Source organism: Ambystoma mexicanum, chromosome 10, assembly GCF_040938575.1.
Source record: "Ambystoma mexicanum isolate Mex_15411 chromosome 10, UKY_AmexF1_1, whole genome shotgun sequence".
Taxonomy (NCBI): Eukaryota; Metazoa; Chordata; class Amphibia; order Caudata; family Ambystomatidae; genus Ambystoma; species Ambystoma mexicanum.
This window is the reverse complement of record NC_090932.1, coordinates 706,755,808-706,778,913: the sequence shown is the minus strand read 5'-3', so window position 1 is coordinate 706,778,913 and position 23,106 is coordinate 706,755,808. Positions and strand designations below refer to the sequence as shown.

The 23,106-nt window shown below is 43.3% G+C and overlaps 2 long non-coding RNA genes across 2 annotated transcripts in view; one reads left to right on the top strand and one right to left on the bottom strand.

Moving 5' to 3' along the window:
- Positions 1–602: 602 nt before the first annotated feature.
- Positions 603–7,896, bottom strand: LOC138491671 (uncharacterized). Its single transcript, XR_011276072.1, has 4 exons — positions 7,755–7,896; positions 2,225–2,395; positions 1,226–1,374; positions 603–837 (listed from the first exon to the last, which is right to left on the bottom strand). It is a non-coding gene; the product is annotated as an uncharacterized lncRNA (long non-coding RNA).
- A 4,147-nt stretch (positions 7,897–12,043) lies between these two features.
- Positions 12,044–23,106, top strand: part of LOC138491670 (uncharacterized) — a 225,394-nt gene continuing 214,331 nt past the window's right edge. The window contains exon 1 of the long non-coding RNA XR_011276071.1: positions 12,044–12,234. This is a non-coding gene — a long non-coding RNA (uncharacterized lncRNA). The remainder of the gene's footprint in view (positions 12,235–23,106) is intronic.

Here is a 23,106-nt window from a genome sequence, read left to right as displayed (position 1 = left end):
TTACTTCAGGATGGTTGCATGAGAACTTTAGGATGGGTTTTGAATTGTGAATGATTCTTGCAGACCACTCCATGATGAGTTTAAAAGATTTCAAGATGCTTCCAAAACATTTAGGAAAAGGGGTTTGATTACCCAAGGATGTATTCCTTTTGAGTAAGATTGGTGGCATTACTTTAGAATGACTCGTTAGACTTATGGATAGTTTACTGGAAATAAATCTAATGAATTTTGCAGCTGTCACTGTCCATCTTTGCTAGAGCACCCAAATGTTGTTAACCAAGTTCACCGATTTAGTGCACAAAACTACAACCGCCCCCTCCCATGTCACGAACCAACCTGTAAACTCCCTAATTTCAATTCTCACCTCTAGCCAACAGGGCCTCACACCCAAAATTACAAAGCACTGCATTGAAACACAGTGACCTAAACAGAATCTGTTAAAGGTCTACCTGCATGACAGACTGCCGCCAGTCACTTCACCCAATATCACTGAGAGCAGCCAACATTATTATGATAGTAAAATACTGCAGCTATACATTGTTGATATTTTATTATAGTATTGCTGTGGCTATAAAATGTCTTCAATCAAACATAGGCTCAGAAAGTGTTCAAAAAATGTTTTATTTAACAAATGCAGTTTAACGGCATAGCTGTATTCTATTAGAATAAATCAGTTTGCAAAAATACAAACGAATAATCATTGATCCTGCATTTCGAAAGGCGGTGTCTTCTTTAGGCCTCTTCTGGCATTGCAGATTTTGGTGGCAAGCTTCCTTCTCATCACCTGGCCGTCCATAGTAGGCCAACTGTTAGCCTTGCAGACAGATCTCAAAAATTCTACAAAAACAAGAAAGGATATATGAATATAAATGGACATCAGAAGAGGCATTGTTAAATTACTTATTGTAGAATAAATACAGGATTAACAAATGTTAAAATGTCAACCTACAAATGTGTCACTACATTTAAATGCATTTGTACACAACGGTTGAAACAGGCTTAAAAGAGATTTGAACTGAAAATGAATCATGGTTTTCTATGGCTGCATTCAGAAGATTTATGGTCTTTAATGGTCAAAGGGGTTAATATGTCTTTGAGGAGATGTTGAGCCAGGCACTGAACTGAATCGGTGGGGATGGGAGACAGGACAATCATGCAGAAACAAGATTGACAGATTCATTGTGTAGATACAACAGTTTGACTTTTAAATTAGAAACTATCACACAGTTAGAAATAGGATGGATGATCCAGTGTCCATTCCCAACGACTTCTCCACTGATTCTGGTAATGAATCGGTCCTGGTAAGCGCCGCCAGTGATGCCTGCAAATGATGTATTGCCAACTGATTGTGTCTTTGCGTGGCTTGTAACTGTTCTACAATTTAAAAAAAAACAAAAAACAAAAGTTAAAGGCACCTACTTTCTGGCCATCAGACTAACAGTGTAGACAAGAACAATAAGGCAAATTGCGCAGGATATCACACTGCGGTAACAGTGGGAGAAGACAATTACAACTTGGTCCACTGCCCCTACCAGTGAGCAATGGTGTCAGGTGGAGATCCAGCCCAGGGAGTAACAGGGAAGGAGAACCTGAGAACCAGCCAGGAAGTCGGATGGGCGCCCTGACCCTGCCCAGAGAGTCAGTTGAGGGCTATCGGGTGTCACTGAAACTATTGGAATAGAGTACAGCTAGGGGGGAATGTCATAAAAGGAGGGACACAAAGCATGCAGATGTTTGGTTATTTGCCCACTTATTGACTGGCCATGGCCATGCTAATCCCCATAGCCATTTACACCCAGATCCTGCGCTTGCCCCAAAATACCTTCTCATGGGAACTCTTTGAGCTCGCATTAATCAAGCCATCCCAACAAACGGTGCATTTTTTTTCAAAAGCAGTCTTCTGAGCGTTAATAACTTAATTGGAGTAGTAAACCCACTACTGGTGTAATAGAAATGTCTTAACCAGGTCTGCCTTCAGCCACTCGATTTAGAACTGGTGAAGCAAACTTGCTGCTTCAGCTAGTTCAGACTGAGACAAGTTGTGAGGTGAATAGCCAGTGCTGTGACCAGTGTAGTGCGGAACAGAGCTCCAACACTGGGCTCTTTGCTTATGTCTTGCTAGTCTCATTTGGCAAGAGTGAACCCCCATGTGTCAGTGCGCTCTCACCGTTCCTGCCCTTGCCATTACGCTCACAGTACTCCAATCCCAACAGGCCCAACTCACCTTCACAATATATATGAGATGATTGTAGCAGTTTTCCAGGAGGTTGAAGAAAAGTTTCTTGAGAAAGAGCCGGACGTTCAGTGCAGAGTGCCTGTCTCTCGTCGTCGCCTTGGCCTCTTGCTTTTTCTTTGGGGCCCTTTGAACATCCATCTCATGGCTGTAGTTCTTAAACTGAATGACCCAGATTCAGAAAAACAGTAATCTTCAGTTTTGAAAACAGTGATCAGACATTCTAATCCCTCGAGACCAAAGTAAAACTTCCGCTTTTCGGTGCCTTCCTGTTAAGGACAGACAGCCCTGAGGAATGAGCAATCCCCCGAAAAAGCCACTAGGACAATCTTCTTGTGCTCGTAACACCATTAAAAGAGATTTCCTTTGCCAAGAAAATGTTTTTAATCAGTGTATATGTGTATTTTAGCACCATGCGGCCCCCCCCTTTGTGTGGTGAATGAGTAACTGTATTAAAATATTTAAGTGCTGCACTCATTCCCAGCAACAATAAAAGCATTCAAGCCTGTGTGTGTACTACATATTGGCTTGTTTATTTGAGCGGTTTTACTCCAGACTAGTTGACCTAAGATGGAAGTTCAAATTGAAATATAAAGACACTGAAACTGTGCACCATCTCTCCCAACATACTCCCCATCTCCCTTCACCCCCAAATGGCCTCTCCTCCTTGACTGCCCCACCAGCCGCTTCCCCGTCAACTACTCCCATCCACTCTTTGCCCCTTAACTGTGAAATGCCCCACCTCATTCATCCCCTACCTGCTCCCTCTCCCCCAAGTGCATCCTTTTCCATCAACTACCCCACCACCCCCCAACTGCCCCTTTCTCCCTCAACAGCTGCACCACCCCCTTCTCAAACTGCCTCCTTCTCCATCAACTACTCCCAGCCACCATTCACCCCAACTACCCCCTTATCCATCAAATGCTCCACCCTCAACTGCCCACAGGACCCTACTGCCTTTTCCCCCTCTACTGGCCCCACATCTCATTCTCCAACTGATGTTTGGGGAGAAGGGTGGCGGGTGCAGGTAAGGGAGAACCCTTACCTGCACCCGCCACCCTTCTCCCCAAACTGCCCCACACACCTTCTCCCTTCAAATGCCCCACCACTTCTCCAACTGCCACATCCTCTGCTCCCTATCTGCCCCCATCCTGTTCTCCCCATTTTGCCCACTTCTCCCATCGGACTCATACACACTTCTATCACACACCACGTCTCTCCCAACTACCCCCATCCCCCTTCACTGCAGTTACTCCATTAACTGCCCCGCCCCTTCAACTGCTCCATTCCATTCCCCCCAATTGTCCCTTCTCCCTCAATTGCTCCCCACCCCATTTCCTTTCATTACTGTCTTCTCTCCCAACTGCCCTGCCCCTTCTCCCACAACTGCCCCTTCTACCTCAACTGCACGATTTCGCCTCCAACAGATCCCACCCCCTCTCACTCAAATGCCCCAACCCCATTCAACTGCCCCAGCCCCTTCTCTCCAAGTGCCCAACTTCCTCAACTGCCCCACCACATCCTTCAATTGCCCCTTATCCGTCAACTGCCGAACCATCCCATCTCCTCCTACTGCCCCACCCCCTTCTCTCCAACTGCCCCTTCTCTCTCAACAGCCCCCTCCTCCCCCAACTGCGCAATATCTCTCCCAACAGCTAAGACGCAGACCCAGTCCCAGGCGCAAAGGGGAGGGATACAGGTCAATGGAGCAAGAGAGTCAGAGAGGGGAGAACACAAAGCCATGCGTGGGAGTAAGGGGGAGGAGGGGACCCAACCGGAACGCAGGTAGCAAAATGGCCGGGGAGAGGGGGTTAGAATAAGCCCAGGCAGCAATTCATAATGCAATAACTGAATGTTTCGAAAAATAAGAAAGATTTTGCATTCCTTAAATTGCAAGGAGACGCGCATGAAAAGAGAAGTCGGGTGCCTTCACCTCACACTCAGCCAAAAATGCTCTCCGGCAAGCCAGTGCCTTATGCCTTATGCAGAGACCCCCCCCACCCACCACTTAGACACTAAGGCATGGACTTTGCAAACTGCAACAATACCTCAGAGAAGGCCTTTTCGTTCAGCATCCAGGCCCCCCTGAACAGCACAAACAGCACCAAGGAACAACCCCACACACACTCGCCCCTACATTCCCACACATTCAGACCTACCCAGAGACACACCCAGACCCCTAAAACATCTCCACACACTCGTCACCAGTCCCCCAAACACACAGCCCCCACAAACACAGCACCACCTCACCCCCACACAGCACACCCTACACACACAGCAGTAGGCCCCCCACACTCAGACCCACCACTCACACTCAGCACCCAGCAATCACCCACACTCTGCATCCACCCTCCACTATTCTTCTCTAACTGTCCCCCTTTTTCCTGAAATTGCCCTCATCCCTCTTGTCCTCCAACTGCACCCCGCCCCTAACCGCCAGAACCTCCATTAACCCACTGCCCCCCATCAAGGACTTCCCCCGCCCTTAGCCCTCCCCCTCAAGGACTCCCCACACTTAGCCCTCCTTCCCCTAAAGCCTCTGCCCAGCCTCTTCTCTCAAAAGACTTTGACTGCATTAACCCACCTACCCTCCAATGACACCCCAAACCTTAATGCCCCCCCCATGTCTCTCCTGCCCTTAAACATCCCCAAACGCACGCCTGCCCCATCCACACCCAAACTACTCCTGTGCTCTTAACCCCAAGACTCCCCCACCACCCACGTTTTGTTATACCCGTTCTACCCGTGAACCCCCTCTTAATCCTGTCACAATTCTTCCAAACTCTTAACCCGCAACCCAAAAGACACCCTCCCCATGTTTAACCCTCTCCGCTCCAAAGACTTCCACCCAGCTCTTATGCCCCAGACCCCAAAGATTTCCACTGAACTTAACTCATGTCCCCGCCAAAGACTTACACCAAACTCTTAATCCCCCACACCAAGCACTTCTACCCACTCATAACCATCAACCCAAGGTCTCCCCTCACCCCCTTATCCCTTAGTCAAAGAATTCACTCCCCTTTAATAGAACCGCCCTTGGACTTACCACCTTAACCCCATACCCAAGGTCTGTTTCCCCACACTCAGCCTCAGGTGCACCCCCAACCACCCCACCCAGCCCAAAGGACGGTTGCCCCCTCGCTACACTTGGCCCCAAGGATGCCCCCATCACTACACTGTACCCCAAGGATGCCCACCATCACTACACTCGGCCCAAGGACACCCCCCAACAATACACTCGGCCCAAGGACACCCCCCATCACCACAATCAGCCCAAAGGATGGGCCCCCATCACCACAATCGGCCCCAAGGATGCCCCCTCTCTATACACTTGGCCCCAAGGATGCCCCCCCATCACTACACTCTACACCAAGGACACCCCCCATCACTACACTCGGCCCCAAGGATGCCCCCCCATCACCACATTCAGCCCCAAGGATGCCCCCTAAAAACACTTGGTCCCAAGGACGCCCCCCATCACTACACTTGGCCCCAAGGACGCCCCCATCACTACACTCGGCCCCAAGGATGCCCCCCCATCACCACATTCAGCCCCAAAGATGCCCCCTCACAACACTTGGCCCCAAGGACGCCCCCCATCACTACACTCGGCCCCAAGGACGCCCCCCCATCACCACATTCAGCCCCAAGGACACCCCCCCCATCACTACACTTGGCCCCAAGGACACCCCCCCCCCCCATCACTACACTTGGCCCCAAGGACACCCCCCCCCCCATCACTACACTTGGCCCCAAGGACACCCCCCCCCCATCACTACACTTGGCCCCAAGGACACCCCCCCATCACTACACTTGGCCCCAAGGACACCCCCCCATCACTCTGCCCCAAGGATGCCCCCTATCACAACACTCAGCCCCAAGGACGCCCCCCCCCATCACTACACTCAGCCCCAAGGACGCCCCCCCCCATCACTACACTCAGCCCCAAGGATATTTCCCTATCATCACCACTTAGCCCCCAGGGACACCACTGCCATCACTTGAAAATGAGTGTGCACTGTGGTACATAGGATAAGAGTAAAAAGGGTTTGATAGACGGCATAGCCGCCTGTGGGGTGAAGAGAGGTGCCTCAAGAGGCAAATGTTGCTTTATAGCTACTTGTACTGTTCAAACATTGATGGGTGTACATTGAATGCCTCATCAGCCTTTGCACAAAATGCCACTTACTACTAAAAAAGGGAAATGGATATTTGGTCAGTGATGTATACAACCCAACACTCCAGTTGCGTATCGATAACTGTTTTATAAGTTTTCTTTAAATGGCCTGCTAGTGCAACAGTGAGTTACAACTGTGACCCTTTCAGATGCAATTCCATTCTCTTTTGTGCTAAAATGTTAAAAGCCAGGTAGGCGCAGTTCAGCATTAGTCCATTTGCTTAGCTGGTAAGAGTGATAAGAGTGAGAATACCAAGTTATTAGTTTGGGCTTCTCTGTTGGCACGCGAATAGCATTGTTCCAGGGTCTGCCATAATGGTGCCCAGCGGTAAAACAGCAACAGCTGGAAAATAATGTGAGTACCTGAGCATGTACATTGCAGTTGCTGGCAAATCTCGAATGCACATGCATGAGCCAAAACATTTAGCTTTGTCAATGCTTTTAACAGGACTTAGCTAAAAGAACAGATGAGCAAACACATGCATAGCTTATAAATCGAACGGGAGAAGGCACACTTAGTTAAGGCATTTTTATTACTTTATGAGCTCATTTATAGTGGCAGATCAACCAGTATAAAGAAATAAAAACACCCACATGCTGTGGGTCCCTCCACACGTGTCCTACTTACTATGTACTCCACTGCAATAACTTCAGTTTAGCCAAAAATAAAAAAGCACTGCATGTGTACACAAAAGTGCTGCACACTGAGAACTGTGAAACCAGCACGGACTGATGGAACATTTTGAAATAATATGCGGCCGTTTAAAATGAATATTGTCCAGATCGAAACAATAGTGGAAGCCGAGTGGAAGATTACCATTTGCACACAGCAATAGGACTTCAAACACGGCCACACCATCCTAGCCGCAAAAGTAATTACAGTGGTCAGCCATATACATAGAATGGAAACGAGAAATTGACTAGGCAGAAATAATAATTGCTCACTAAACCAGGCACGCTTTCATTTCACATACACGCCTGCAGATGCTGTCTTTGCCGCGTGGACACTTCCAACAACAAAGGCAGCACGACCTGCCTCCTAAATCAACATTCTTGAATGTCCGGGTATTTCAATCCTCCCTCACGCTCCGTTCCTGGGCTATATCAGTTCGCCAGGCCTCAGAACAGGCCCGTGAGAGCCTTCCTTCTCTGCCTGCCTGACTGAGCTACTCAGCTGGCTTGGATGCCTTTTCCCGCGTCTCCCCTCCGTGTTTGTGGTGTGATCCACCATTGCGTCCCGACTCCCGAGAGACCACGAGATCCGACCCAGTCCCCAGCGTAGGTTGCAAAACCCTCACGCTGACATAAACAAGGGTGCCCTCAAACGTGTGCACTCCCACCTACCTTTTGTGCTATTTATCCACTTTTATTTTGGTTCCCAGCACGAGCACGACCACCATTCTTCCGCCGCCATTGCTGCTTACAGCAGCTGTGCCCCCAGGTCCGAGAAAATAAAAAAAGCTGCACGCCCCTCCAAGACAAGCCCAAAACAAGCCTACTCCCAACAAAATAAGCAGATAGAAAGAGCGCCCACTTAAAATGCCATGGTTAGGTCTCAAAAGTAACACATTTAACAGAATAGAATAACTATACATAGAACACAGTGTTTTAAAATAAAAATATTTTACTTTAATCTGCTGCTCACCCAGCATATATAACCACACTCTCCAAAGAGACACTTTTTAAAAAAAAAAAACACCCTTTGTTTTAAGCAGCACAGTTAAATGAAATTCTCTTTATTAACTAGCTGCACGCATGGACGTCATTTAGGGGTTGCAACTGCGACCCCTGAGGTCTCTCTTGCTACCCCTGTAGTCTCCCTTGGTACCCCTAAAAAATAAAAATCGATTTTTTTTTTGTTGATTTTTTTAAACAGACTCATGGGCTGTGGCCAGCAGCAGGTGGCTCTGTTTCTGGAGTGGCTGGTTTTCCGATAGCTATAACTGGTAAAATAGCTCTGTGGGTTGAGTGCTAGCTGCTGCAAAGTGTGTGCGATCTGCAGGTTCGACTCCCAGCAAGGTCAACGCAGCCTTTCATCCTGCTGAGGTTGATAAATGAGTACCAACACAGGTTGGGTGATATTGTACGTATATTTGTTCTATATGAAGCACTTAAACATAAGTGCTATATAATAACACATCTTTATCGTTTGGCCTTGGGCATCTCCTTGCAATTACAGTGATTTGTTAATATGTGCCTATATACACTGATATTAACGATACATATGGTGATCCATTCTTGTATGAAATGTATATCACTTTACAGTGATAGCGTAACCCATAATTTTCATAGTGTACTTAGAAACAATGCTATGTGATGCCACTTCCTGTTTTATCTAGTGGTGAAAGGTCATGTTCCATCGCTTCCTGTGATGTCACTTCTGGGTGGGGTCCAATTATATCACTTCCTGTGATGTCATCAGATGTTAAGGGTCATGTGATGTCCTACCCCAGGCATTTTGGTGAAATGACGTCCCTGGCTGCACACCTCTATCAAACAATGACTAAAAGTAGGTGATATTATTATCACTGAATACATTTTGTTGTGTGTCTTGAAAGCACATTTACAAACCCAATGGAGATTAAGCTCATATTACTTTGCCTTTGGGTACTTGCAGCTTTCCAGTTAAAACGGGGAGTCTCTGCCACCCTGCACGCGCTGCGCTGGGTTAGCCCATGGACACAGAAGGCGATATTTAAACACCTGTTCAGAAGTAACTTAGGGTCGACTGTGCGATCTGCAACACTATGACGAAAACCTTTAGAGCGATCCTAGACAATGGGGATTCCGGGATGTGAACTATAGCACTAGCTCCATCATTCTGAGCTAGGACTGTAACCTGACTCGGGGCAGGCAGACCCGGAGGATTACTGGGAGAATTCCCTGCCCTTTCTTCCATTTATCACTCCAGCATGCTGTGAGGAACCGTAGCCTCCACCCCAACATGCTTGTGAGATCAAAGGAACCACCTTCTAGGCCGAGGTTCATTCGTATTAAGGAATGAAAATGACAATGAATCATAAAAGCAAAAAGAATACGCGTCCGGTGTATGCAGGAAGGAATTGATAGCTGGCCCAGAAGCACATCGTATTCCACAATTGCTTTGCATGCAGCATACAGAAACCGATTACACCCGCAGCCCGCGACGAACAGTTACATCGCATACACTGAGGAGCACTTAATATTAGTCACACTTGCACACGGGGGCTGCGTGGATGATGGCGGCCATCGCTCGAAATGATCAAAAACACTTCTGTTTGTGGGGAGAGGGGGTGTAATGCTTACCAGACAAACACGAAACAGGCACAATGAGATGTTGCTGCAAAATTCCAAAATAGAAAGAACAAATCAAGCGCACCAGCAGCTAAATATACCTGCCGCTGCACGGCATGGAGTCCTTCTTCCTCCATGATTGTCTTCATCAGCTTCGTCATCACGTAGGCATCCTATGTGAAAAATCGCCCCTACGTCATGACGCCTTAAAGGCATTTCAGAAAGTGTTGGCAAACTTTTAAACAAACACACAATGCTCTCGGGTCTCATATGGACTTTATTTATGTGCTATTACCAATGAAAGCAACATAAGGCCTTCTTTTAGCAGAAGCTCAGTTTCAGTGTCCAGGCAGCATATCAGGTGAGTGCATCGATCCAGCTCTGTGAATTCTATATGCATTTTGTGCGCCATTGAAAAACTCTCTATGCATGCAGCAACTTGACCAGCATGGCAGCTGCGTTTGATTTTTTTGGGGGGCTTTCATGTGTGTGCAATGTTTTTTTATGCTGGGTCTCAAGCTTTCCCTTATTGCCACATTGGGCATTTTGAGGGTGCTCGGGCCTGCTTGGATGGCAAAGGTTTCTCTCCCATGGAGTGCATGCTTATGTTTAGGCCTCATGGCTTCCATTTTCACCCAACATAGTCTCAAGCTTTACCCTTGCCACATTGGGGATTTTGAGGGTGCTGGGTGCCTGCTTTTGACTGGATGGCAAAGGATTCTCACCCAGGAGGTGCATGATATGTTTAGGCCTCATGACTTCCATTTGGGATGGGTTCTATAGTTTGTCTGGCCATTCACAACTTGTTTAACCCCTTCTTCCATTAAGTGCTGCTAGTATTTTTACGGTGCGTTTCCCTTACTTGTTCCCTAGCGCCAAATATGTGTTGGGGACATTTGTGACCAGTCACTTTTTACTGCAAGAAAACTATTTCTGTGCCATGTATGCTTTTTAAGTGTGATTCCTGGTCAATGGTTTAGCACTTTTACATTGGGTGTTGCAGTTTAAATGACAATCAGTATTAGTCTGCAAATCATCCAAAAACTCTGTGATGCTCTGAAGTAATCAGTAAGCCATCCCCAAATCATCAAGACATGTTTCATGGCGATGCTCTTCAAGTAATCGGTAGGTCATCCCAGAATCATTCCCAAATCATCAGGGACAAACATGTTTTGGCTCTTCAAGTAATCAGCAGGTCATCCCAGAATCATCTGGGGCAAACCTGTTGATGCTCCTGAAGTAATCGGCAGGTCATCCCAGAATCATCCCAAATCATCATGGTGATGCTCTTGAAGTAATCGGCAAGTCATCCTAAAGTCATCAGGAACAAAGAGTTTTCTAAAATAGGGATGATGCTGGAATCATCCGCAAGTCATCTAAGCTCATCCCCAAATCATCACCCACCATTCTGAGACATTTGCTGATGACTTTAACAGCCTGATGACTTCTGATGATGTGGAAATGACTTCTAATGTAGTTCGATGATCATCGGATGACTCCAGGATGGTCTCTTAAGTCATCCTTTTAGACCTGGGCCACGTCAAGAAGGCGCTTACTCTCGTGAGCCACTGAGCTGATTTTGCTGTGATATTTTTTTTTACGCTGCTGTCTGAATCAAGGGTGCTGATAGCCAACAGTGCTTTGTATCAGCAGAACAAACAGTGGCCTTTGTCCTGCACAAGTTCCTAAACAAACTTAATCTTTCCAGCACTGTGACAGATGACATTTAGATGTTCGTGTTACCCTTAAAATGAGTTTTATTGACAATCAGGGAACAAAAAGAAGGCCCAGATAAAGCCTGATGTTTTATAGGCCTGCTAACAACATCTTAGTTCCTAGTGCAGGGTGAAGAGAAAGCTTGAAGCGGCCCCCATTTTCCCCCTGCTTTGCTACATCACCATGACAACAGATATAGAAATCACTTACTGACTCCTAGAAAGAAAACACAGTGACACAGTGCCCCTTGTATGGCGAATCCAGCTAAAGCCTTCTTTCAAACGGCTATTCAGCGTGGGCATTCAAGTAGAGGATGGGGTGGTTTTTACACAGGTGACTACAACAGAAAGGCCAGCAACCACTCCAGCCGGAGCACACGGTAACGTATCTGTTTAATGAATGCACCCTCGATGGAATTTAACCGTTTTAAACGTGTTTTATTTAACTTGAAACATAATGTATGTAAAAGGCAGCATTAATCAACATCTTATTTGTGATGCATTTCTTACCAAGAAAGCGAGGCTTTTCAAGTCCTTTCGCTTTGTTAACTGCGTCAGATCCCAGGCACGTTCGAGTGTGAGCGCTTTTACGACAAATCTAGGGAGGCCTCTAGTGGTCATATCATGCACTTGCAGTTTTGTGTGTGTGTGCGTGCAAGCACACAACAGCGCGCCGCGATGGGTTCAAGCTGCTTCGTGAAAGTTTTACACAGGAAAAAAAAACATGATTGATAAGGACGTCGACCACAATGCAGATAATTGCGATTTTTTGATAAGTCAAGGATGGATGGCCAGTTTTTTGGAGTTACGACACGTCTTTGTATGTGTGACGAATGGTAAGTTTTTTTTTCTCTTGATAGAACATTGTTTACTGAGCGAATACTTTAACAGGCCAAGAAAGGTTAACATGAAACCGCTACAAGTTAGCAGACGGCGGGCCTGAGTCCTAACGTTGTTTTCATGGGGATTGTGTCATTGTTAAAGGCTCGTTTTGTGGATGCGTTAAAAGTGTCTCTTCCCTTTAATCAAAAGGTTTCGTTTACTGAAACAATTTTTAAAGTATTTAAAAAAAATATATTCTCGCTCTCTCTCTCCTGAAAATTATTGATATAATAGACCGTACACTGTGAAAGGAGCGAGAGTTGCTGTGCTTTACTTTTCCATCAATCCTGCCTCACGTGCACAATTACACGAGGCTGGCCAATCACCCCAGTCAAACAAAGGCAATTGGTAATTGGGCATATTCTAATTGTGTATTTTTTTAGTTGCTGGCGATTCTTTTTAAAATGATCTTTTTATGGCCCTCATCCCGCTGTCAATACATAAGCATTCTAAAGAGAATAACAGCACACACTGAAATTAATCAGAACCATTCTAGCAATTGGCTGAGCTGTGTGTGTTTTTCGATAGATTGGGACATGCACGCGGGGAAGAAGAGCTGTCAAATAACAGACCAATGTGTCACTGACAAATTGCTGCCATGCACATTATGAAATTCAATTATGTTATCACTTCTCTCCAGCTGCACCTTGTCCCCCACTCACCTTTATCGAAACATTTTTTTCTATGAAGATTTTAATTTTTTAAATAAAACGAACTAACACTGGTATTCGTATTGGATTGACATGCGTGTCTAAAATAAAGTAGTCCATGCCGCGCAAGGGCCTCTGCTGACTACCTGACCACGTGTTGACAGACGGCCAATTACACTCAGTACAAAGCTTCTGGCTTGAGCGACTTTTTAAAAACATTTTTGCGACAGGTGTCGATTTTTAAAACGGAAGAAAACATTAGTCTTGCGTGCTGGCGGAAAAAGGCAAATGCTCTGGGCTTGGCATTCCTCTTTCTATGATTAGACATGGGCAAGCTGCATGCCCCCACTTGTTGGGTGCACCTGTTTAATAAAGACTAGCACACTAGTATTGTAATGCAAACACAAATGAAAATAAGGGCTATACTCCGTAAAATCAAAACTGCACACATGGAAAATAATAATTGACATCAAAAACCGTTCACAAAGGAAATAGTCTGTCTAGTGACATAATCTGTTTTTAGATTTAGAGTCATTTCTGCCAGTTTTTTTTCTTCTATTTAACATCCTATGAATAAGCAGAACCTAGTTTGTGCTACTGTCTTATGACAATGTTCAAATGTCATCCATTTCATATTGCTCACTTTTGTGGGAAACTCTTGATTAAAGTAAACAATTAGATTGGCCTAAGCCTGATGACCTAAAGTCAGGATAATTACATCTTTGCAGAATGAATTAAAAACAATATTTGGTGTACTATGCTGTGGCTCGTAGTTTGTTTGACTCTAATAAGCACCGCAGCTGCAGTTCATACTGACCTATGCATTGAAGTACATTGTAAAAAAAAGGCCAGAAATGAATGTGATACTGTAAGAAAAGTGCCATAAATACGTGTTGACATTTTTTTTTGTTCTTGACAATGTTCTACTAGTGCCACCCCACTAGGCAGGTTTTTTGATTACCTGTCTGTGACCAGTTTTCAGAATGGGAATGTGACATGCAACCCTACTGTTTTAGCAAGTGAGCCTTTCCATTATACTAACCAATGTAGTACACCTTGCAACCCTGGTAACGAATGTATTATTAAGTTTTTTTTTTTTAATTTTTGTTGTGCAGTTAGTTTAATGTACACAATCTTTAAGCAGGCTGTCTTAAAATATCAGGTGGAGCATACATGCTGAAGTGTGACAGCAATCCATCCAGGCCAAATGATGGATCTGAAGAAATGTACAGAATCCGTTACTTTTTCTCTCAATAATGAGTAGGTACTTATTGTATAAATATAAGGAAACAAAAACAATCACACATATTGCACTTCCATAAATATATAGGTCAAAGAATGTGTGCCTTTAGCAGCCTTACATGTTTTGTCTGATCATTTTGATTAATATAATTTTTCATGTTTATGTGTTACACCATGGTTTACGTTCCGAATGAACATTATCTAAATCACGAAGTGACACAGTAAAAAAACACCGTTGTGCATGTCTCAATCGTTCAATTAACAGCGTATAACAACATAGTTTGCCATGGTGTAACTATTCACCTCACAACTTCAGTAACTAGGTTTCAAAATCGGTGATTTTAGATGCCGCAAGGAGAATTTCATTTGGATACATGATATTAACCTGACACGCCAAAATGGCCACCACAAGATTATAGTATAATTTACCATAAAAAAACAAATGTAATAAAAAAATAAATCGCCCGCCTTATATTTTCAACCTCCAACTACCTTTTGTTTTTATTGTGGTTGGTGTCGCTTGCTGATGCACTATGAGGGTTCTGTTGCTTGCTGATTCACTATGAGGGTTTTGTTGCTTGCTGATTCACTATGAGGGTTTTGCTGTTTAATGTCATTTCTGTTGAATCGATCATCTGCTGTCCTCTTGGTGCATTCTCTCGTAAATAATGGATGTGCCATTTGGACAAGTCGTGATCTTTTATCTATTGCTCACAGCTTTGATCTCTTGCTGTAGAGGCCTTGGTGAATTGGTGAAACCTGCACTTCATAGGTCTACAGGCTTTACACACCAAAATGAACTGACTGGCTCGGCCATTCATTTTTCTGGGAGCGTAATATATATATACAATATAGTCCATTCTGTGCAGTACCCAATATAATTTATCGTCACAATTAGCGTGCAACCGATTATTTTGTATTTTTGTTGCATATCCTGGTTTCATGTCTTTCCTAAATCCAATAGAGTTTCCCATTTCTGGCTATTCTCAGATAGGTACAGTTGCTGACTTGGAAAGAAGGGGATATTTACTTAATTTCCATGTGTAGCATTGGTCAGTTTCAGCATATTCTTGTTCTTGTTTCATTGAGGTAAACCGAGGCAACCCCAGTCCCTCTTGGCATTCCTTCAAGGCCTTAGTCTGAAATCTGCCTATTATATAATGTGGTTTACCTTCCATGTGATTGTTCTGGATACATCTGTAATTTGTATTTTAAATTGAGCTGATAAATATATCATGCCAATATGCAGCAATCAATATTAAGCTCTCCTGCCATTTCTGAACATGTTAGGCAGTCACCACATGTATAGGTTGCATGGAATGAGGTCCAGGCTTTGTAGCCAATTTTTATAGATGCTGTAATATAGATGGTATTACCCAAATTGACCTTTTACAATTGACCTTTTGCACAATTAAACTAATTATAGTGGTCCTAATTGACCTTCTGCACAATTGACCTTTATATTATTTTAGTTATTTTATATATGTATTGGGGAATTGGGTGGTGGGTTGCAGGGGGTTTTGGATTGGGTGGGGGGTTGCAGGGGTTCCCCCCGCATATATGTCCTAATTGACCTTTTAATTTAGGTCAATTCTCCCAAGGTCAATTGTGAAAAGGACAATTACTATACAACCGTATAGATTACTATTCTTAATATGCTTCTGTGATCTGTCTTTCCCTAGTCCCATCAGTAAATCAATGTATGCAATGACCAGCAGCATCACTAAAAAGTGTACAGTGCAACTGAAGAAAGGGTGTATTGGCATCAGCAGACTTGTGATGCTGCCTTACATGCTGAAGAAATGCACATGCAACACTTATACATTCCAAAAATGAGGGGGTGTTCATGGGTTGTAGAAATCATAGCACACGTTTTTGCCTACTTTACAATCAAACCGGACAGTATAGACAGTTGTATAGGCACAGGATTGTTAATCATGCCTTTATTTATTGATGCTGTTTTGTTTAAGGAGCACCTGCTGGTTCCCAGGGAATTCACTGTGAGAAGATGTTAGGGTTCAATGCAGAGACGAGGCATGGAGATGGGAGTAAAAACAACATTCCGACACCACGTGTTTTCTTTCATTTTTTTGAAACTTTTCTTAGACATGTGGTCAAAACCATGGGTTTCATATATGTTCTGAATTTTAGATGGTCTGCATGTAACCATATTGATGAGTTGAGGTTTTCCTTCCACTTACTCCAGCTTTAAACAAAATCATAATGTTTACCGAATTACTGCACGCTGGAAGACATTTTTTCCAGGACTACAGTAGTGCTTCTAATAGACAGAATGTTCAATATTGATAGAAGCCTTTTGTAGTATTACAACTATACTTTTAAAATGCAGCATAGAAAACCAGAACGGATGAGCCTAGGACATTGCATGCAAATACATTGTTGCATATTTCCCAAGTTCCCATATCTGCAAAAACACATATCATAATCCATTTGCAGATGGTCGATCAGTGGATTAGCTAAAATTAGCCAATTAAATACGTTTTTATATATACAATTGGTGATTGTTTCAAGTGTGTTAATATTTGCTAATGCACTGCCTGATTTGCAAAACGTTTTCCAATGGGATTTTCCTGTTGAAAGTATTTCAATGTGCACGGCTCTGCGCGGTTTATGAGAAATCATCTCTTTTTTGTACATTTTGCACCCGATTCATGGAATATTTTCCTGGTTCAAAGTGAATTTGCACTGCTGAAAAGTGACTTTGCACAGCCAACACAAACCCTGATTCATGTAACCGTGCAAAGTGTATTTCTGCAGGGCAAAGTCCGGGCAACCTCAGCGCATAGTCATTTTTGCAGTTCAAAATGACTTTGCCTGGACTTTGCATGGCAAAAAATACACTTTGTGCAGTTCCATGAATCAGGGTTTGTGTCGGCAGTGCAAATTCACTTTTCAGCAGTGCAAAGTCACTTTGAGCCAGGAAAATATTCCATGAATCGGGCCCTGTGAGTTGGGTAAGAGGTAGAAGAAGCAAGTCTGAAATATTCGTGGTCATCTGGGGCCAGATTACAGAAACTTTGCACCGGTGCAACTGCAAAGTTTGCACGGTATTAGCACTAGAGCAAAGTTTTCCCTATCTTTAAAATCATTGGGACACATTAAAAAAACACTGCACCTCGACAAGTGCAGTTTGGCATATTAAAAGCACCAGGGCTAACATTGCCCTAGTGCGAAAAAGATGCATTTTCACTACATGTTTGCACCAGCGCAAAGTTTGCCCTAGTACTAATGCGGAATGGTATTAGCACTAGGGCAAACATTGCCGTAATGCAAACATGCATCAAAAATGTATCTTTTTAGCACTTGGGCATTTTTAGCCCTCGTGTTTTTAATATGCCAAACTGCACCTGTCGAGGTCCACTGGCTTTTTAATGTGTCCCAGTGTTTTATTTTTAAAAATAGGGCAAACTTGGCCCTAGCGCTAACACTGTGCAAACTTTGCACTTGCACCAGTGCAAAATTTCTGTAATCTGGCCCGAGATTTGCTACAGTGCAAATATTAGGGAATCCGGCCATGCATGTTCTATACTATGTTAATCTATAGTATGTGCCTCAATTTCAATGTATGTAGTTGTTTCTCGATAGTCCTCACTTCGTTCTCTGTGTGTGCTATGCTACGTTCATCGTGCTTATGTAATCCCTCTGTGTGCAAAGGTCTAGGAGCTCCACAAGGAACCTTCATTGTGTTCTCACTGTCGGTGTCCTTTGTAAGGTTAATGTTTCATCGATGCCCTTTCAATGGGTTTAGTTCTACGTGCTCCACAAGAGCTTCCTTTTTTTCTGTAATTTTTGGCTATTATATAATGTTAAGTTTCTCATGCCACCTTCCCTGTTCTTTTTTCTGTACTTTGCTATGTTCTCCTGTCATATTTGCTCTTTCTGTACAGCACTGTAGCCTCAGAGGGCTTCCCAGTTGTGTGCAGGTGAATGCTAGCTAGCTCCTATATGTCCAGCATGTGTCTTGGTATGGCTTTGTGCCTTATCTTCCTGTGTCTACAGGGTCTGATGATGCACTATGACTTCAAGCTTCAGGTCTTTTTAGAATGTTTTTTGTTTACTTGGCTTGTGTTTTTTTGTTTTGAAATCTTTGTTGTTTTCACACACACTTATAGTAATTTTCTAACTTAACTCGCCTCAGTGATAGTGTTTAATTATTCAGGGTTACAAATTGGCCAGCCTACTGTAATGAACCGAGCCGAATCCTAATCACGTGGTGCATGCCTACTTTACTAACGCTCCTTCTCTGCTCGGTAAACGTCAATGGAGGGCCTGGCTGGAGGCTTTAAAAACATTGCAGCTTTTTCCCCTTTGTTCCTCGGAACAAAAGCTATTATCCAGGTTTACCTTATCTCTGCAGGTGCACATGCCTCCTGCATGTGGATGGAGTGATAGGCCAATCTCACACTGTGATCTACCAAATGGATTCACCTTTGAGCTTCCATGGCAGAAAGTCAAGAGATAAAAACACAGCATGTATTAGTTTCGTGTCATCTATACTAGTGTGACAAAACAACAACAACTACTAATGCTACTGCTACTACCATTACTACTTGTATTACTACTTCTACTGTCATTGCTACTCTTACCACTGCTAGTATTTCTACTACTATCATTAATATGGATACTAATTCCACTATCGCTATTACTACTACTGCCATTACTACTGATGCTACCACTGCCACCATTACCAATCCTACTACTACTACTATAATACAACATTACTACTATTAATACTAATAGTAGTATATTTTTTTATTTTAAATGAGGTATTTGTTAAGCCTGTACTTTGCTCAAAGGCCTTTTGTAAACATATGAATTGGGTTAATAGTTAATGTGAATAGAAGTTTAGTAACATTTGGGTGAGTTATCCGCATTTCAGTCATGGTTTGCTTTGACTCTGTAATATAGTCATTTAGGTAATGGACCCATAATACAGTAGTGATGAGGCCTAATACACGCCTTGTGACCCATGTACATTATCTAGTCTAGCTGAATTTCTTTTGGGTCTTGGGGTGAAAAGTTGCTGATGGATGAAGAAGGTTCTTAGTTCTAAGCTGAAATTGAGCATAAATATTGACAACATTTTTGGGGGATTCTTTCCAGATTCACAGAGGACTACAGGAAAATGCCAGATGGGACATCCATTCTTTGGAAACTGTCTGGAAATGCACTTTTGTTATCATGTGGGCCACTGACTGACTGCATGTTTGGTCTTTGTGGGAAATTAATCTGGTTTAAATTTTAAAGAGTGAATATTCAATGATGCAGCAAGCAACAATACCAATAATAATATCAATCACAATACTACTAGTAGAAATCTAAAACCGGAAAATGATGTGTTAATAATTAACAGGATTTTCCCATTAAGAATCACTTTTGTAAATGAGGCAGAGAAACTCTGCCTTCTCCACTATTGTGGTTAATCTTTGAAACACGCTACCAAGGGAAATTCGTACATTACACGACCACTGGAAGCTCTAGAAATATCTTGAAACCTGACCTTGCAACATAAAATCAATGGAAATTAGCTAAACTCAACAAACAGTGAAAAGAGCACCTCTCAATTAACCAACTCTAGCACATAGACACATGAATGACATACTACTTCCCGATAGCCCGATGTTTATCTAACTGATGACACTGAAGAAAAATACCTATAACTGGATTATGTTAATGCCTTTGAGCATGACTAACACTCTAAGAGAACATCTCCTCTGTCCTCTTTAATATCAAAAACTCAACCCAAGACATCGCCCACTCCAACCACAAAGAATCTCTGCTCCACACACCACAACACAGCCAACAGTGCCATGTTATGTTAGTGGGATTTGTACCATGCACCGCTGACATTTGTATGGTCTTTTGGTGCTCTGGTGTATCTGAAAATAAGAGAGGGGTTGGTTTGTTAGTGGGAGGAGAAGGAGAGTGCATGAGGGCTTTTACTATGTTGTTGGTAGTTTCAGTTCCAAAAACAGCTCACTGTGTGTGGGTTTGCTTCTAGGTGGTCTGGGATGGTGTGCATGCAAGACGTTTGTGACCACAAGAGTGGCGTTTTGTGCCTGTGATGTAAAGATGTATTGGCTGAGCTGAGATTGTGTGAGTTATTGGAGGAGGTGTGGAATTCTGCTGCTTGGTGTCAGTCTGGGGATGTTATAGGTGTTGTTTGTATGAGGAATAGTTGGTTTGCTTGTGGTATGTTTGCAAGAGTATGGAATGTTTTAGTATGAGTTAGTGGGGGAAACAGTGCAACCTTTGTGGCATCAGGTTAAGTTGCAGTCACAAAGGTAGCTTGTTGGGTAACTGAGATCCAGCGTGCCTTGGTCAGCTATATTTGGTCTCTCTTTGACAATGGCCAATGGCTTTCAATCACTCTGCAGATTAAAGTGCCATGTTTTCAATGATGTTCTATAGATCATGTTTCCCACTATTGTGTGTATTCTGTAGAAGACAGCGTTCTGAATTTTCACTGAAATACTTGAAAATACTGATCCACCATATTTGTTTGGATTCAGGGCACATGTCATTGCTAAACCTCAGGGTTCTGTTCGATCTGTAAATGGAGACTTTGTCTTGCAAGAATTCTGCTTCTTGGCAGTGAATTACTCTGTGTAAAATACAGAGTGTTTTGAAATAGATCTTTTTCAAGACTGGTAGTCAGTGTGGTGATCCTAGAGCTGGTATGATGTGTTCTCTCTAGTTGAGGCTTAAAGGAAGACTTGGGGCTGCATTACGGATGTGTTATAGTTTGTTGGTGAGGCATGCCAATGTATATGCTGTAGGCATAGTCTATTCTTGACATGATACCATGTGCCTGCACACAATAAGGAAAACCTACAAGACCACCCATTGACCCCATAGACTAACCCTCAATGTCTGCACTATACTCACCAGTTGCATACTCAAACTATATACCAGCACATGGCTTTGTAAAGAATCTCCCAAGACGCCAATCCACACAAATCTACACCTCTAACGCCAACTGAAGCACCCAGCCCCCAGTCAATGCCCATTGACAGTGAAAGCATGAGGTTCCCTATCTGGACACGAAACCCAAATGCCCCTAACACATCAGATTAAAAAAGATGCCCCACATAAAGATCCTAGGGTACTTCTGACCTCCACCATCAGCAGAAAGCACAACAATCATGCTTTTCCCCTTTCCTCCCTAATAGCTGAACCAGCCTACCCTCTTGCAGATTTGCCCGAGCACCTTGCGATCGAGCACATAACATTGCTGTGCTTTAAAAATCCTAATAACATGACATCACTTCTACTACTAGTACTGTTGCAACTACTAATAATAGGAATAATAATAACGACATTAATACAAATAATACCAGTGTATTGGACAAAGTATTCCCAGCAACATGACACACGGAGATTGCAGATGACCGAGAGGTTTTATGATGATACATACAGGCACACAAGTAATATTACTTTTCATTATGAGAGTAGGCATTTTAATCACTCTGAAACATGTTCACCCTTGGCCCACACACCCTTTACCAAATGTGCCGACATTCCATGATGCAAGAGATCTTCCAGGTGCAGAGCTGCAGACGCAATTTGGACTCCTACTGTGAAAAAAAGCAAACAAATATTCAGTGTGGAATTACTGACAAGTTAACATTAAAAAACACTTGCGATACGTACTTTAATTTAGCAGAGCTTGCGCTTACAAAGCAGAACGTGCTGCAGACATACATCTTAACGCTTGCCAATCTCACAATATAAATGCATTCTTCACCTGTTCAATGCAAGTAGCATAGCTGCCAGCTGTAAAATGACAGAGTGTACAGCGGCAAAGTTCCCAGATGTCCTCACTTAAAGAGAACTAGAAATTAAACCAGCGGCTCATTAAGAGTTCACTTATTGGTAAAGAGTCACCGACCGTTTTCCAATGGGATTGCACCACTATAAAGTGCTTCTGTGTATCAGACCCTCTTATTAATATCAAACAAACCCACTACCTTTAAATGCATGCACAGGTGGTAGTTAGTATTGATCATGGGGTGTTACAAAAACATTTAACACATTGCTACAATTCATTTCTGGTGTCAGATTTAGATGCAATAAATGTTATAATGAACTCATCATAAGTAAGAAATAATTTGATATAATATGAATAATGTCTTTTTTTTTTAAATGCCACAGCTAAGTCTTTGGTCACATGATATTTTAAATAATAGCTGTTTGTCTAATAAACTTGAAAGCACGACAGGCTAAATTGGCCCTGCCCCGATTTTCATTTGTGACCTTCATGTTTTTAGTCAAGCACTAACGCATGGGGTCTGTAAATGGTGTTTGGGTGCACACACATTGTGCCCAATGTTTTGTGCATGTGTTTGCACACCTTTGCATTAATTGCATCGTTTGTAGGGATGAAGTCACAGTGAAACGGCGTATGGGTGCACATGATTGGCATGTGTGCAAATACTGAGATCAATAGGGCCAGTTGGGGTGTTTTGTGTAGTAGGTGATTATTAACTGGTGGTTATCTTTGGCAATCCCTGTGACGTGGTGCAATAGGTTGGTAGCTTGAAGCGGGAAAAAAGGTTTTCTATCTATGTGCATTTCCTATTTGTGACTTGTCTTCAAATGTATTATCCTACTTTCACATTTCAGGTGAAGGATTGATTTCAAGCGTTTTTTTTTTTTTTAACCCAGCATAACTTTATTGGCGTTTTGTAAATATGCTCCATTCACAAGACTGTCAAGAATATACTGAACTGATAATCTCTAATAAGCATGAAACCAGTGTGCAGTTGCCTGGCAGCTTTGAGAGCTGTCATTCTTGGGGTAATAGAGCTATGTATAAAGTAGCACTGCCCATCAAGACAAAGAGGGCCTCATTATGATATTGGCGTTAGCCGTTCTGGTAAAACCGGCATGGCTGCCGGCGGTATGATTTTT